The sequence below is a fragment of the Mobula hypostoma genome, chromosome 8 (assembly GCF_963921235.1).
Source record: "Mobula hypostoma chromosome 8, sMobHyp1.1, whole genome shotgun sequence".
Classification (NCBI taxonomy): Eukaryota; Metazoa; Chordata; class Chondrichthyes; order Myliobatiformes; family Myliobatidae; genus Mobula; species Mobula hypostoma.
The window spans coordinates 124,987,027-125,005,534 of record NC_086104.1 but is presented as its reverse complement, the minus strand read 5'-3'; positions in this window follow the sequence as shown (position 1 = coordinate 125,005,534).

Below are 18,508 nucleotides of genomic sequence, written 5' to 3'. Positions count from 1 at the left end.
TTCTCGGCGCATGCGCGTTGTCCGGGTAGGGGACGTGCTGACGACAGGGGCGGGGCTCTGAAATGGCAGTCTCTCCTTGAGCAGATGAAGAAGTTGGTTTTAGTTTATACGATTTGATAAAGTCCAGGGATTCTGTTATTCCTGAAAGTCTGTTGGTTCATCAGTACCGTGGTGGCCAGTGCGATCATGTTTGCTGTTGTGTGCTGGGGCAGCAGGCTGAGGGTAGCGGACACCAACAGAATCAACAAACTCATTCGTAAGGCCAGTGATGTTGTGGGGATGGAACTGGACTCTCTCACGGTGGTGTCTGAAAAGAGGATGCTGTCCAAGTTGCATGCCATCTTGGACAATGTCTCCCATCCACTACATAATGTACTGGGTTGGGCAGAGGAGTACATTCAGCCAGAGACTCATTCCACCGAGATGCAACACAGAGCGTCATAGGAAGTCATTCCTGCCTGTGGCCATCAAACTTTACAACTCCTCCCTTGGAGGGTCAGACACCCTGAGCCAATAGGCTGGTCCTGGACTTATTTCCTGGCATAATTTACATATTACTATTTAACTATTTCTGGTTTTAATACTATTTATTATTTATGGTGCAACTGTAACGAAAATCAATTTCCCCCAAGATCAATAAGATATGATTATGACTATGACTACTATAAATTAAGGAAAGTATTATGATATGTCAGCTATTTTTGCAAATGGATGAAAATATAGTTAATCTGGGAATGTTGTGGCTGTTTCAGTGCCCAAATTACAGGTAACAATACAGAAACGAATAAATAATTATTTATCAGTACATATAGCAGAATTTGTTGGCATCATGTTTGGCTTACAGTGGCTGGTGGAAGTTTGTCCATGTAAAGTTGTAACGTTCAGATTCCTTTTTCAGTCTTGAAGAGTTGAAACAGCAGTAGGTCAATTTACTGTTGGAAGCTCATCAAAGATTAGTTCGTGTCCAAGTTATCGATTTGCATTTTTTTTCTTAAGGGTCCCTGCACATAGAGTTGCTGAGGGGTTTTGAGAGGGTTGATTGTTTAGCTGAAAGGGTGTAAAACGTTCAGCAGTGGATATAGACCTTCCACTTAGCAAATCAGAAGCTAAGGGATTATGGCAAGACTTGTGTATAATGAGCATGGGGGAGAGACCTTTACAAAATACATGAAACTTGAGTTCATTAGAAAGTGGGATAAAACGCGAAGGGATGAGTTATTTTGACATGACTTACAATGGTTTAATTATTCCTTGTTTCTTGTTTGTAAACATCATTCTGGGTTATGCAGGTATTATTATGAAACAATTGAATATATAGTATTACACTGTCAAGCATATGGTTGAAAGAAATCAAATGCAGGCTTCCATAATCTTTTGGGTTGATAGTTTTCATTTAAAACTTTTGCTAAGTTATAGGAGTGGCTTTAATTTAATTCACAGTATTGTCTTTCACTACTTACGATCTATAGGGCTTTTTGGAGTAATTTACTACTCTGCATTCTCTCTGTGCTAATCCTAGCCTTGCATTTAAACCCACAGATGAAGGGTGTGCTAGAGTAGTCGGGCAGACTGATATCTACCTTGCTGAGGTACAACGATAACTGTCAGACACCTCCCCTTACTGAACAGGACCCCACCAGGCTCATACTGTCTTACATTAAGTCTGCCATACCTGCTGACTTTGATAAATACCAGTTTGCGTATCGTGCAAACAGATCGACAGAGGATGCAGTTTTCACGGCTCTCCACACAGCCCTTACAAGCCTGGATCAGGATAACACCTATGTAAGAATGCTGTTTGTGGACTACAGCTCAGCTTTTAATACAGTCATCCCCTACAAACTGGTGCAGAAATTGAGCAACCTGGGCCTTGGCAGCTCACTGTGCTGATGGATACTGGATTTTCTGAGTAACAGACCCCAAAGTGGCAGGATGGGAGAACACACATCATCTACTCTCATCCGGAACACCGGTACACCACAGGGGTGTGTTCTCAGCCCCATCCTCTATTCTCTTTTCACCCATGACTGCTCTACCATTCACTCCACCAACACCATTGTCAAATTTGCTGACGATACCACCCTAATAGGTATCATTTCAGACTGTGATGAGACAGCCTATAGGGAGGAGGTATAGCATTTGACAGAATGGTGTTGTCATAATAACCTGGACTTGAACATCAGAAAAACCAAGGAGCTGATAGTAGATTTCAGGAAATCAAAGCGCGTGGGGCACTCTGCTCTGCACATATACGGGAAAGAGGTGGAGAGAGTAGAGAGTTTCAAGTTCCTCAGCGTCCACATCTCGGCTGACCTCACCTGGACTGCTCAATCTCTTATCAGGTGGGGAAGGCCCAACAGAGGCTCTACTTCCTAAGAAAGCTAAAGCACACTCTCCTCCCTCATCACCTGCTGATCAACTTCTATCGGACAACTATAGAGAGCCTCCTGACGTATTGCTGTGCAGTGTGGTTTGCCAGCTGCACAGAACAGAACGGGAAGGACTTGCAGCGGGTGGTGAGGGTAGCAGAGCGGATTATTGGCACAACATTACCCTCCCTTAGAGACATTTATACTGGCAGACTTCAAAAAAAGGTTAGTTGTATTTCAAAGGATCCTACTCATCCTCGACATCACCTGTTTTCCCCTCTACCTTCTGGGAAGAGATACAGAGCATGAAGGACGAAACAAAGAGACTCCTTAACAGCTTCTACCCACAAGCAGTGAAATGTATAACACCCCCTTCCCTTCTCCTGCCCCCCTCCTAAGACGGCGGCAGCTAAATCCATCACACTTCCAGGAATGGCAGGTGTGCAATAGTCCTACCCCCCCATCCATATATTATTAATTTTGGACTGCACTCCTGAGGTTTTAGAGTTTATGTATATATTCTTTCTCATGCTGCAAAAAGTTGAGCTGCTAAACTGTGTTTCATTGCTCAACAATGACAATAAAGATATTCTATTCTATTCTTTTCTAAGGATCACCAGGTCATTGTCTCCAACACCATCACCAGTATAAATAAATTTAGGGATCTCCCAGCCGCTGCCACCAACACTCATTGTTTCTTTGACCGGCACCACCGATTTCTACCTCCTACTCAAGAGCAACAAAACTGCCTGTCCAGGTGGGTCCAGGTTTCTGTTTGTTCCTGCTCAACTGCACTTACGAGGGGTGATTGATAAGTTTGTGGCCTAAGATAGAAGGAGTCAATTTTAGAAAACCTAGCACATTTATTTTTCAACGTAGGCCCCTCCTACATTTACATACTTAGTCCATCTGTCATGGAGCATACAGATCTGGGACCTCCAGAAAGTCTCCACAGCAGGGGTGATTTATAAGTTTTGTGGCCGAAGTTAGACGGAGATGAGTTATACAGCTCTCGTTACACGCATGTGCAGTTCAACTGTTTGAGTGATGATGCAGAAAGTTTGAAGTCAATAAGTCATCTCGCTCTACCTTAGGCCACAAACGTATCGATCACCCCTGCTGTGCACACTTTCTGGAGGTCCAAGATCTGTATGCTCCATGACCACAGGACTAAGTGTGTTAATGGAGGAGGGGACTATGTTGAAAAACAAATGTGCTAGGTTTTCTAAAATTGACACCTTATACCTTCGGCCACGAACTTATCAATCACCCCTCATATATCTACATATCTCAACCCAGTTTTATCGCTCTGGTTCAGCCTTCCCACTTATATCTGTGATACTTCACAAACTCTTGATCTTTTCTGTAATTTCAAGTTCCCTGGCCCCAAGCATCTTATTTTCACTGTGGGTGTCCAGTCCCTATAAACCTCCACTCACCCACCAGGAAGGCCTCAAAGCTCGCCATTTTTATCTGGGCACCAGACCCAACCAGTTGTCCTTCACCCCCACTCTCCTCCATCTGGCAGAACTTGTCCTCACTCTTAATAATTACTCCTTCAGCTCCGTTCAGACTAAAGGTGTAAGCATGGGCACTCACATGGGTCCCAGCTATGCCTACCTTTTTGTCAGCTATGTGAATAGTCTATGTTGCAAACCCATGCTGGTATCGCTCATCAACCTTTCCTATGCTACATTGACAACTGCACCCATGTGGAGATCATCAACTTCAGCAACTTTGTCTCCAGCTTACATCCTGTACTGAAATTTAACTGTTCCATTTCCAATACCTCCCTCCACCCGCTCTTTAGGGGCAGCTTTTCTACCGATGTCTATTATAAACCTAATGATTCTCACAGCTCCCTGGGCTATACCTCTTCTCAACCTGTTACTTGTAAAAATGCCAACCCCTCTTCTCAATTCCTCCTTCTCCACCCCATCTGCTCTCAAGATGAGGCTTTTCATTTCAGAACAATGGAGATATCCTCCTCCTTCAAAGAAACAGGCTTCCCTTCTTCCACCATCAACTATGCCCTCAACTGCATCTCTTCCTCCCATGCATGTCTACCCTCACCCCATCCTCTTGCCACCCTATTAGAGATAGTGTTCCTCTTCTCCTCACCTATCACCCCACCAGCATCTGCGTCTAGCACACAATTCTCCATAACTTCTACCATCTCCAACAGGATCCCACCACCGAGCACACCTTTCCTTCCCACGATCCCACTTTCTGCTTTCCACAGGGATCGCTCCCTATGTGACTCCCTTGTCCATTCATCCCTCCCCACTGATCTCCCTCCTGGCACTTAGTCTTGCAAACGGAACAAGTGCTACACCTGCCCCTACACTTCCTCCCTCACTACCATTCAGGGCTCCAAACAGTCCTTCCTGGTGAGGTGACACTTCATCTGTGAGTCTTTTGGGGTTATCTACTATATCTGGTTCTCCCAGTGTGGTACCTGTATGTCACTGAGACCGGACTTAGTTTGGGAGACCACTTTGCTGAGCACCTAAGCTCCATCTGCCAGAGAAAGTGTGATCTCTCAGTGGCCACCCATTTTAATTCCACTTCCCATTCCCGTTCTGACATGTCAGTCTATGGTCTCCTCTGCTCTGGTTGGATTTCCCGAGTTTTCAATAATGCCCCCCAATGGGCCTTCACCATTCCCCATTCTCATTTCCCTCTCTCAACTTATCTCCTTTCCTGCCTATCACCTCCCTCCGTTCCTCCCCATTTTCTATCTTCCATGGCCTTCTGTCCTCATTTATTTACTAAACTATTGTCTTCCTTCTGCATTGGAAGAATTGAAGATTCGTTGCGGCTGTTCATGGTAGTGAAAGTAGTCATATAACGTAAAAGGCATACAGTTATAAACTAGTTCCCATAGTCTCATGAACAAATTTTCACTAGGTTTGCTACCAGGTTTGCTGAATCATAAAATACAGTCCCACATGCAATGTAGGTTTCAAGTGTCCATAACATCCTTCCCTTTGTATTATTTACCTTGGCCAATGAAGGCAAATATTCAAAAATTTTCAGCATCATATCTACCTGTGCTGCCAATCTGAGGCATCTCTGAATCTGTATATCAATGTCCTTCTGTTCTTCACTGCTTCCTAACCCTAATATTCATTATATCCTATCTTCATCAGACCTTCCAAAGTGCATCTCCTTGCATTTATCAGATTAACATCTATTTGCCATTATTGCTAGAGTCATGTGTTAATGAGGTCTCTTTCTCACATTGATCAGTTAATATTGATAGAGATTTCTCAGGTATGTGAAACTCACCCCACATTTATAAAATATCTGCTTACTGATATGGAGAAAGATGTCGTGATTTTATAAATACCCTCTGGTGAGGCATTGAATGGCCCACATTCATAATTACACACTTGAGGCTAGGATTGTTCTCCTAATTATTGTGGACATGATTCAGGGTCAATGATATACCTTTCATTGAAATCTGTCAGGGATGTCTTGGATCTGGCCCATGGTATTTTCAATGGTGAGTTTCAGCTGCCAAAAGTCTTGGTGCATATTGGCAGCAATAACATTGGTAGACGAGGAGAGAAGGTCCTGAAGAGATATTTCAGGGAGCTAGGCAGAAAGTTGAAAAAGAAAGGACCTCCAGGGTAGTAATCTCTGGATTGCTGCCTGTGCAACACACCAGTGAGTGTAAGAATAGGATCATTTGGCAGGTGAATATGTGGCTGAGGAACTGGTGCAGAGGTGACTTCCCTTGGTTCAGATATATGGATGATTAGAAATTCTTATGGAAAAGTATGACTTGTACAAAAGGGATGGGTTGGACCAGAACCAAAAAGGGTCCAATGTTTTTGTGAGCAAGGTTGGTAGAGTTGTTCGGTAGTGTTTAAACTAATTTGGCAAGGGGATGGGTATTAGAGTGATGGTGCTGAGGATGAGGTAGTAGTTTACGAAGGTAAGGTGCAATGAGACTTCTTGCCAGTAGAGGCTGATGATAGGGCAAAATTGCAATCAACAGGATGAGTTGCAATCTAAAAGGTCGACATAATCAAGAAGTGTGAATACCATACGGAAGGTGTTATATCTGAATGTGCACTCTATACAGTATGCAGAATAAGGTAGATGAATGTGTAGCACAGTGACAAATTGGCATGCGTGATGTTGTAGGCATCACTGAATCATGGCTGAAATAAGATGATAAATGGGAGCTTAACGTCCAAGGATACATATTGTATCAAAAGGACAGTCAGTCAGGTAAATAGGGTGGGAGTCTCTGTTGGTTAAAAATTAAATCATATCATTAGAAAGAGATGATATAGGGTCAGAAGGTGTTGAATCATTGTGGGTAGAGCTAAAGAACTGAAAGGGTAAAAAGACCCTGTTGGAAATTACTGTATATACAGACCCCTAAAGAGTAGTAAGGGTGTTGTCTAAAATTACAATGGGTGATAGAAAGTGCATGCCCAGAGGACAATGTTGCAATAGTCATGGAGGATTTCAATATGCAAGTAGATTGGGAAAATCAGGTTGGTGCAGGATCGGAAGAGGGGGAATTTCTAGAATGCTTCTGAGACGGCTTTTTGGAGTAGTTCATGGCTGAGACCACTAGGGGATCAGCTATTCTGGATTGCATGCTGTGCAGTGAACCTGTATTGAGTTTAAGGGGGAAAAATCCATTGGGGCAAGTGATCATAACATCAACGAATTCACCCTGAAATTTAAGAGAAGCTAAAGTAAGATGAATGAATGTTACAGTGGTGTAAAGGGAATAACAGATGCATGGAAGAAAAGTTAGCCAAAATTGACTGGGGGGAAAAAACACTGGCAGGGATGATGGCAGAGCAGCAGTAGTTGAAACTACTGAAAGAATTCGGAAGGCACAGGTTATACGAGGGGTGATTGATAAGTTCGTGGCCTAAGGTAGAAGGAGTCAATTTTAGAAAACCTAGCGCATTTATTTTTCAACATAGTCCCCTCCTACATTTACACACTTAGTCCAGCGGCCGTGGGGCACACGGATCCCTTGTTTGTAGAAGTCAGCGTCTTGGATCTCCTGAAATCGGTCCACAGCATCGGTGATTGATAAGTTCATGGCCTAAGTTAGAAGGACATGAGTTATGAACTTCAAACTTTCTGCATAATCACTCAAAGTGTTGAACTGCACATGCATGTAACGACAGCTGGATAACTCACCTCCGTCTCTCTTAGGCCACAAACTTATCAATCACCCCTGTTGTGGACCACTTTCTGGAGGTCCAAGATTCCGAGTTCTACAAAGATGGGATCCGTACAGAAGAGTGCAACAAAATTTGCAAAAATATCAAAACAATGTCAAGAGACCTGAGGGTGCGCCTTATTCAGTTTAAGATTCTACACCATTTTTGTTGGACTCCAGCAAGTTTACATAGATTAGGGCTGAAAAATACCCCTGATTGCTGGTGCTATGAGGCAGATAAAGGGCACTTAGTACATGCACTCTGGTCCTGTCCCAGAATTCAAGAATTTTGGATTACGATACATAAGTATATTGGTGAAGTTTCAGGTATTCAACTTGCTTTCTGCCGCAGACGTTTTGTCTTGGGAGACACACTTGGGTTATTGGGGATAGACACTCTGAAAATTGGATCCAGACAAGTATAATGGGAGGAAGACAAATTATCCTTAGAGGTTGGTGGAACTTGAAAGGACCATCATTTTAGGAGTGGGCCACAGAAATAGCCAAAGTGGCAGCTTTTGAACGCATGACTTAGAAACAGCTGGATAGATTGGACGTCTATACACAAAAATGGGGCAAATATTCCTGTTTCCTGGGGTGGAAATAGTGGTGAATGAGTGCTGAAGCATATTGCTGAATGGCAGTCTTTTATGTTATTAGAGATCTAAAGAGACACACATGGTTATGATATTGATATTTATTTCTGCCATGTTTGTTTTTTATTTTATGGATAATTTTATGTTTTGTAAGCTATGATTTACATAATTTTAACACTGACTCAAGGGTTCTGGGGAAAATTTCTAAAAGAATTCAATAAAATTTAAATCATTAAAAAAAAGGATTCGTATGCTCCACGACTGCTGGACTGTGTGTAAATGTAAGAGGGGACTATGTTGAAAAATAAATGTGCTAGGTTTTCTAAATTTGACTCCTCCTACCTTAGGCCAGGAACTTATCCATCACCTCTGGTATACGGTACATACCAAAGAGGAAGAAGTACTCAAAAAGGCAAGAGAACACAACAATGGCTCATAAGAGAGTCAAAGCCAACATAAAAGCCGAAGAGATGGCATATAATAGAATAAAAATTAGTGGGAATTTAGGTTATTGGGAAGTTTTTAAAAACCAACAGAAGGCAACTAAAAAGTCATTAAGAAGGAAAAGATAGAATACGAAAGTAAGCCAGCCAGTAATATTGAAGAGGATACCAAAAGTTTCTTCAGATATATAAAGTGTAAAGTAGAGACAAGAATAGATATTGGACCATTGAAAAATTATGTTCAAGAGGTAGTAATGAAGGACAAGATAATGCTGGACAAACTAGGTATTGTGCATCAGTCTTCATTGTGGAAGACATCAGCAGTTTGGTGGAAGTTCCAGAGTGTCAGGGGGCAGAAGTGTTGAAGTTGCCATTACTAGAGAGAAGGTTCTGTGAAAACTGAAAGGGCTGAAATTAGATAAGCAATGTGGATCAGATGGATCTAAAAGAGGTAGCTGAATATGCACGTGTCAGCTAATTATTATTTAATTGTGATAGTATTTAACTCCATACCTGTCGTCGTAGAGCTTGTCGAGACTTGGACACGGTCAGAGCAATGCTTTGCCTGAGAAATTGGACAGTCTGGTCAACTGACTCTGATTACCAGCGGTATTCATTTTATTCTTAGTTGTTCTTTTCAGCTGCAGTGTAGGCTTCATTCACCATTTGAAAGTTTTACCTAACGGTCCTGTTTGGCCTGCTGTTTATTGTTTTCTTTCTCCCTTTAGCACTGTTCACATTAAAATCTGTGAAGTATCGACCCTCCTCAGTGTCTCTCACTCCACAGTTGGGCCATATCCACGAACCTGGTGACAGACGCTCCTCCGTGGACAGGGCGCTGGATGGTGAAGGATGGATAGGGGGCAAGGAAAGACAGTGATCAGACGGCGCATAAAAAGTTTGAAACATTCTTTCCCTGCGCCAGTCAGTCACCCGGTTGTCATCTCGGATAGCAAGATTAATCAGGTCATCCAGACTATCCTGCTGGTCCCAGACAGCAATCTCATGCCAGACCCTGTGTTCAGTCCAGGCTGGAAAGCCACGATGAGAGATCTCTCATTCAACCCGTCATTACTGCAAAGATACATAATTTAACTGCATAGGTTCTCACCGTTCCTCTGCCTTGGCGTAGGAACAAGAGTCAGTGGGCAGCCTCCTGACCACGTACTGGAAGATCAAAAGCCCTCCTTAACTCCGCCATGAAATGTCACAATGACTGTGCTGCAGCGTATTCTTGCTCCCGTAAAGCATTGAATAAGCTGAGTGGAGGCCGATCGAGAAGATTGACCATGTACGCTAGTTTTTGCGTATCATCACCAAAACGACCAAGCTGGGCTTGGAATGTCAGCTCACATTGGGTAATAAAATTCCTGCAACCATTGGCATCACCAGAATATCTGCCTGATGCTGGAATTCTTGGTTCCTCTATGGACGTGGGAGTCAGCTCTGCTCCGGGCACGGGATTGGGAGCATTAGTAGCAAAGATTGTTGGGGCAGCAGAAAATGAGGACCTGCAAGATGCTAGGAGTGGGACTGAGGCAGCCAGAAGCTGGTGAATTGCGCTGGCGAGTACGTTAATGGCTGTCAGCTTATGCTGGCTATTCAAGTAAGTTCATGGACGGCAGCCGTGAGTGTGGAAATGGTAGACACCTGAGTCTGATTGTCTGTGGTGATCTGTTCAACCATTGCAGCTAGGGATGATACCAGTTCCTCCACATGAGTCTGGGCTTGTCGATATGAGATTATCTGCTCCATAATTTCACTCAGAACAGATTCCATTGCCTGCAGCTTGTCTCCTACCTGAGCAATGAATCCCATGGCCAAGGTCAGCTGCTCTCTCTCTCTCTCTTTATGTGTTTGAGACTTGCTGTCATCCGGTTCTGATATGGCCCAAGTGCGGAGTGAAAGAGACTGAAGTGGGTCAATAGTTCACAGACTTTAATACAAACAGTGTTAAAGGGCAAAGACAACAATAAACGCTCGGCCAAATAGGGCTGTTAACAAAACTCTCAAATGGAAAAGGAAGCCTACACTGCGGCTGAAAAGAGCAACTAAATATAAAATGAATACCACTGGTTTTCAGAGCCAGTTGACTCGACAGTCCAATTTCTCAGGCAAGGGCGAATGCAAACAGGCAGCGAAGCCTTGCTGTGCTGTGTCCAGGTGTCGATAAGCACTACGATGAAAAGAATGGTGTTAAATACTATTACAATGAAATAATAATTAGCTGACATGTGCATATTCACAAGTGCAACAGCCGTATCTACTGCGCTGCCAAATCCGTGGTGTGACACTTTAACCTCAGGCTTCATTCAGGGCCAGTAGACTGATTTCGGACCAATACAAAAGTCTTATCAAACCCCAAATCACCTGAATCATCATGAAGTGACTTCAACACAATTCTCCGAAGCTTCTCAGGCAAAACCAACTGGGAACACCAAGGCCTGTCTGGAGGAGACGTGACCCTGTATAGAACCTGATTTGTTCCATTCTCTCATCAGTAGGGATGTGGTAGGATGTTGCGTCTTTTGAACTTGGGCCATATCCCCTTCTATAGCAGCTGACCAGACGGTTCCTATACGAGGGTCATCTCACTGAGCTGTTGCCTCTCCTCAGGACACACAAGCGTATTTAGAGCAGTAAGTTTGTAGTAAACTTGTGGAATGGCACAACCAGAAGCTCCCAAATTATCCACAGCTTTTTACTGCCATTGCCTTGCCTCTGATTTCCCCAAGGCAGGAAACTGGCATTTTATTTAACTCCAAAGGATAATACTCTCCATCCATTCTGCGCACCGCCCCCTCCGAGCAAACATAGGGACAACGTGTCTGCATCAATGTTCCGGCTACCCGGCTGGTACTTCAGGTTGAAGACAAAGGCAGACAACGTCTCAAACCAATGATGGCCTGTCGCATCCAGTTTCACTGATACCAGGATATACAGTGGCATGCAAAAGTACTGACCATGGAAGGTGCCCAAACCTTTGCTTCGGACCCTTTTCCTTTTTTGTTGTTTTGAATCTGTAAAAGATGGAATTGCTGAAACCAACTCGAAGTTTTCACCACCCACTGAGGGACCCATTGAACCTTTCACATCTGGCTCCTTTGCCCTCATTCCACAGAACCGATAGCAACTTGGCTTTCAAGTCTCCGCCCTCAGCTGTGAGAAATGTGTCTTCAAATTCCTCACACTTGGCTACAGTCCCCCCTTCTCCAGGTGGCCCTGCCTCTTCAGGTGCTCCAAACATACCAGACAGATCTACTCGCATCATGTCCTTGCTAATATGGATGAACACAACACCCTTACCGGCCAATTGATCGCTAACAATTTCCCGACGGCAAGAAGTAACACTTCTTGTCCATTGATTGTACACTGCATGCAATTTTAATGATGGTGTATTTGTGAATGCCAATGTAATCAAACAGTTATTAAAGAAGAAAGAAAAAAAGAAATAAATAAAAGTGTCATTTACAATGAAAACAGTCAGATGTGTATAATTTCGGAGCACAGATCTTCCAAAAGCAGGAATGTGTCAGTTTACTCAGGGCGCCAACTGATCACCAGTGGAACTTCCCATCTTGAATTCTTAACCAGGCACTGTCCAACCAAAGTGGTGCTGCTGGGCTTCACAGAGCCAGAAAACCAGAATGACTTCCAACCTCAGACCCTGTTTTTGTGGAGTTGGCACATCCTCCATGTGTCCATGTGGATTTCCTGTGGGTGCCCCAGGTTGCTTCAACACCGATGTTTGTACAGTTTGTAGTTAACCGGCAGCTTAGGCTACTTTTTGACAGGGGCGAGTGTAGCTGAGGGTGAGGTGTTGAAGCATCCCCTGGTATTTAGGTGAGTGGTAGAACTGCGGGAAGTTGATGGGAATATGACGGTGTATTTATTATATAAGATTAATGTAAGATTAGTGGAACTGTTTTGTTGTTGTTTGGTGTGCACTGAATAGGGCAAAGAAGCTGCTTCTGTTTTGCATTTCATTATGACACTAGTCAGCACCACCCTCCCGAACCATCATCCCCACCATTCCAGGACTGAGAATCTCCTGAAGTACTCCACAGTCAGCTCATCCAAACCCAGAGGCTTGTCTCTCGATAGCTTGTGGAGGGCAGCATACATTGTGTATTTCTGTATTTTCCCCATTATGGGCAGAAGAGTTTCTGATATGTACGGGAATATCCTTCCAAGTAAATTAATGTTACTGAAATGAATGCAAATATAAAACAAAAATCTGAAACTAAGTAGTTTTTGATCATGAACATTGCAATACTGTATATCACTCGTCAACATCTACGAGAGAGTTTTCTCAAATTTGAAACAATCTCAACTAAAATTACCAGATATAAGAGGCAGTTATCTTAAAACAATGTTGAGACACAAGTCTGCTCACATGTAAATGAGAGAATCTCAGTGAGTCAGCTGCAGCTGTGGAAATAAATGAGCAACCAGCATCTCCAATCAACATTCCTCAGGAAAACGCAACAAAAAATGTTCAAATGCTACAGACTATCTTAAAGTGTTCCTAATGTGTCTTAATGTTTTAATATATCTGTCATGAAACAGTGAGTTACAGATTATTATTAAGATTAAAACTGAAAGGCAAGACCGAGCAAAATTTTGGAAAGCCCCTACATTCCCTGCACTCTGGATATCTTGAAGTTCTCATTGCATGTCATTGCATTTCCCCACCCCATCACCCATTCCCATTTCCACACTGACCTATCTGTCCTTTGCTGCTCCACTGCCACTGTGTTGCCAATAACAAACTGGAAGTACAGCAGCTTGCGTTCAGCTTGTAGAGACTACATTTGAATCTTTGATACACTGGCTATCTTGGCACTTCACTCAGCCCTGATGTTGGGTCTTCACCCAAAATATCGACCATCCCTTTGCCTCCAATGATGCTGTGTGCCTTCTTCCAGTTGTTTACTTTTATAATATTTATCAACCATTTTAAATGAGTGAGAGAGACAAGTCCAACATGCTCCTCTCTAGAGTAACACACAAAATGCTGGAGGAACTTAGCAGGTCCAGCAGCAACTACGGAAAAGAATAAACAGTCAACGTTTCGGGCTGAGACCCTTCTTCAGGACTGAGAGGAAGGGGTGAGACGCCTGAATTAAAAGTGGGGGAGGAGAAAGAGGCTACCAGGAAGGTGATAGGTGAAGCCAGATGGGTGGGACAGGTCAAGGGCAGAAGAAAGAATCTGATAGGAGGGCAGAATGGACAATAGTGGAAAGGGAAGGGGAGGGAACCCCGGGCAGGTGACAAGAAGTAAATGGGGAATGGAGGAGAGGCGGACTATTTTCAATTCTCCGGGAGGAGAAATCGATATTCATGCCATCAGGTTGGATGGTACCCAGACAGAATATAAGGTGTAGCCCCTCCACCCTGGATCGACTGGTAGGAACAGGGATGGGAATCGTAATCAAAATGTTTGGCCACCGGGAAGTCCCGCTTATGGCAGATGGTAGAGGTGCTCGATGAAGCAGTCCCTCAATTATTGATGGATCTCACCTATGTAGAGGGTGCACCAGACACAATAGATGACCCCAGCAGATTTGCAGGTGAAGTATTGACTCACCCGAAGGATTGTTTGGGGCCCTGAATGGAGGTGAGGGAGAAGGTGTAGGGGCAGGTGTAGCACTTGGGCCGCTTGTATAGGTAAGTGCCTGGAGGGAGATTACTGGGGAGGGATCAATGGTCAAGGGAACCATGGAGGGAGTGACCCCTGCGGAAAGTTGCTAATAAACTATTTTTTTTGTTTGTTTATTCCAAATATGCATACCCTATGCATGAAGAAGCTGGCCTGATGTCCTTTGTAGATCTCTCACCCGATCTTAAATTTATGTTCTTTTTCGAACACCTCCCAACAGGAAACAGAAGGTTCACTCTGTCCAGACCCCACATGCTCTTCTGCCCCTATAAGCTCCCCCTCAACCTTCTACATTGCAGGAACTAACGTAGTAAACAATGCAGCTTCTCCCTATAACCCAGGCCCCACCTCCAATCCAGCTAACAGCCGAGTGAATCTTTTCTGTACTTTTTCTAGACTGATAATATCTTTCAGTTAACAGTGTGATCAAAACCATACACAATACTTTGTGCAACCTCACTGGCATCTTACATAAATGCAACATCATTCCCATCTCCTGTACTCAGTGCAGTTTCTGTTGATGGCCAGTATACCGAACATTCTTGTCACCATTCTATCTAGCTATGACACACTTCCAGTGAACTATGGACATGAAATCCTCACTCCTTCTGTACCCTAACACTCCCCACAGTTCTACCATTCACTGTTATAGGATTAATCCTGAATTGATTCCCAACATGCAATACCTTACATTTATCAGAAGTGAAAGCCATTTGCCAGTCCTCAGGCCACAAACCTAACCGAACAATATCTTCCGATAATTTCAAAGCCTTCCACACTGTCTACATCACCACCTACTTTAGTAGCATTTGTTAACTTGCTAACTGTATCTTGTAAATTTACAGACAAATTTTTTGTATAAATTACACGCAAAGGTGCTAACACTGACCACTATGGGATACCACTAGACTGCCATCCATCGCCAGAAACAACCTTCACGACCACATTGTGCTTCCTAACAGAGAGCCAATTATGAATCCACTCTGCTAATTCTACTTGATCCCGGTAATCTAACCTTCCAGATGAGCCACCAATGGTCCCTTGTTAAAGGCATGGAGGAGGAGCTTAGGGGAATGATGGTGCCTAACAGTGACTCCTTTGCTGGCATCTTCGGAAACAGCTCTATTTCTGTCTATAATATCTCTATTTTTTCCTTTTAGGGTTCTTCTGAAGACCTGGAGTGACACACAGATTTCAGCTCTTTGCGGAAATGGGACCCGTTCTTGGCGTCTCACGACTGGCCTCTTTTTAATATGCCAAGGGCACGGCCTGGAAGATTAGTGCACCTTCAGGGTTCCGGGATTTTGTGGTTCTGGAGGCGGGCAGACCCGAGGTCAGTGCCGCGCAGGAAACTGGTGTGTTGTGGGAGATGGAAGATTGAAAGCAGCAAGCTGGCTGCTGGCTGTGTGCCCAGAGACCCAAGTTCTTTGGGCACAGAGCTCAGAAAACGTGACACAACAGACTTTTAGCATTGTAAATCAGTGAGTTGTTTGTTATGTCTCCCCTGTCACTGTGAAATGGGGACACCCCTTTTTCACTTATGAGGGAGAGAAAGAGCCTGTGGTATGTCGAATAACCAGGTGAACGAGTAGTGTTTGGGGTACTGCAGGTCTGTGTCTTTATTGATGCTTTGCTGAACGCTTGAGTGTTCGGTGGGGGGGCAAAGATGCTTTTTGCTTGTGGGGGAGGGGTGGGGTCATTGCTTTGCTGCTGCTAATGCATGGGTGGGAGGAGCTGGGGAGGACTTTGGGGTTTTAACAATTAACTGTCATTCATTCTTTGGTGCACTGCTCTGTTTTTGTATATGTTTGAGAAGAAAAAGAATTTCAGGATGTATATTGTATACATTTCTCTGACATTAAATGTACCTTTGAAAATTCATACCAACAACATCCACTGTCCTGCTCTCATCTATCTTCTTGGTTACTTTTCTATAGTTACCTTAATATTAGTAGAATTATGGTCATGTTGCTCATAGGGATATACCTTTCCCTTGGGGTACTATACATACGGAAGACCCTGTATTGTCTCTCTTTTCACCTTAACTCTCCTGAAGACCATCCAATTCTCTGCAATTCTGGTGGAACTTCACTTGGATGATTGTGCACAGGTCTGCTTTGCAAGTGATAGGAGATGTAACTACTCCAGAAAGGCTGAAGATTCATGGGGATGTTACTGAGGCTGGAGGGCAGGAGTTAAAAGGAGAATCTCGAAAGACAATGGTTCTCCTCCCAGGGTATAGGAGGGTTTACTGGATGATTTTATAGAGGCATATTGAAATCATAAGAGGACTAGATAAGGCAAATGGTCAGTCTTTTCCCATTGCAGAGGAGTCCAAAACAAGATAATATATTTTTATAGTGATAGGTGATTTAAAGAGAACTTATAAAGAGGACCAATATCCTTTCAGGGAGGTTTGTTAGTGCTATTGGGGAGGCTTTAAACTAGATTTGCAGGGGGATGGGAACCAGAGTGCCAGAGCTGACAGGGTGGCTGGGGTGAAAATAAATGATATTGAAAGTTTAAGCAAATCTGCTGATAGAAAGGTTGTGAGTGGTGGTAAAAATCTTCTGAGGTGTATATATTTCAATGGTAGGAGTATTGCGGGGAAGGCGGATGAGTTGAGGGCGTGGATTGACACGTGGAATTATGATGTTGTAGCAATTAGTGAAACTTGGCTACAAGAGGGGCAGGACTGGCAGCTTAATGTTCCAGGGTTCCGATGTTTCAGATGTGATCGAGGCAGAGGAATGAAAGGTGGGGGAGTAGCATTGCTTGTTAGGGAAAATATTACAGCAGTTCTCAGGCAGGACAGATTAGAGGGCTTGTCTACTGAGTCCTTATGGGTGGAGCTGAGAAACAGGAAAGGTATGGCCACATTAGTGGGATTGTATTACAGACCACCCAATAGTCAATGAGACTTGGAAGAGCAAATCTGCAGAGAGATAGCAGGCAACTGCAGGAAACATAAAGTTGTGGTGGTAGGGGATTTTAATTTTCCATACATTGATTGGGACTCCCATACTGTTAGGGGTCTAGATGGTTTAGAGTTTGTAAAATGTGTTCAGGAAAGCTTTCTAAATCAGTATATAGAGGGACCAACTAGAGGAGATGCAATATTGGATCTCCTTTTAGGAAACGAATTAGGGCAAGTGACGGACGTCTGTGTAGGGGAGCACTTTGGTTCCAGTGATCATAACACCATTAGTTTCAATTTGATCATGGACAAGGATAGATCTGGTCCTAGGGTTGAGGTTCTAAACTGGAAGAAGGCCAAATTTGAAGAAATGAGAAAGAATCTAAAAAGCGTGGATTGGGACAGGTTGTTCTCTGGCAAAGATGTGATTGGTAGGTGGGAAGCCTTCAAAGGGGAAATTTTGAGAGTGCAGAGTTTGTATGTTCCTGTCAGGATTAAAGGCAAATTGAATAGGAATAAGGAACCTTGGTTCTCAAGGGATATTGCAACTCTGATAAAGAAGAAGAGGGAGTTGTATGAAATGTATAGGAAGCAGGGGGTAAATCAGGTGCTTGAGGAGTATAAGAAGTGCAAGAAAATACTTAAGAAAGAAATCAGGAGGGCAAAAAGAAGACATGAGGTTGCCTTGGCAGTCAAAGTGAAGGATAATCCAAAGAGCTTTTACAAGTATATTAAGAGCAAAAGGATTGTAAGGGATAAAATTGGTCCTCTTGAAGATGAGAGTGGTCGACTTTGTGCGGAACCAAAGGATAAGGGGGAGATCTTAAATAGGTTTTTTGCATCTGTATTTACTAAGGAAGCTGGCATGAAATCTATGGAATTGAGGGAATCAAGTAGTGAGACCATGGAAACTGTACAGATTGAAAAGGAGGAGGTGCTTGCTGTCTTGAGGAAAATTAAAGTGGATAAATCCCTGGGCCCTGACAGAGTGTTCCCTCACACCTTGAAGGAGACTAGTGTTGAAATTGCGGGGGCCCTGGCAGAAATATTTAAAATGTCGCTGTCTGCGGGTGAAGTGCCGGAGGATTGGAGAGTGGCTCATGTTGTTCCGTTGTTTAAAAAAGGATCGAAAAGTAATCCGGGAAATTATAGGCCGGTGAGTTTAATGTCAGTAGTAGGTAAGTTATTGGAGGGAGTACTAAGAGACAGAATCTACAAGCATTTGGATAGACAGGGGCTTATTAGGGAGAGTCAACATGGCTTTGTGCGTGGTAGGTCATGTTTGACCAATCTATTGGAGTTTTTCGAGGAGGTTACC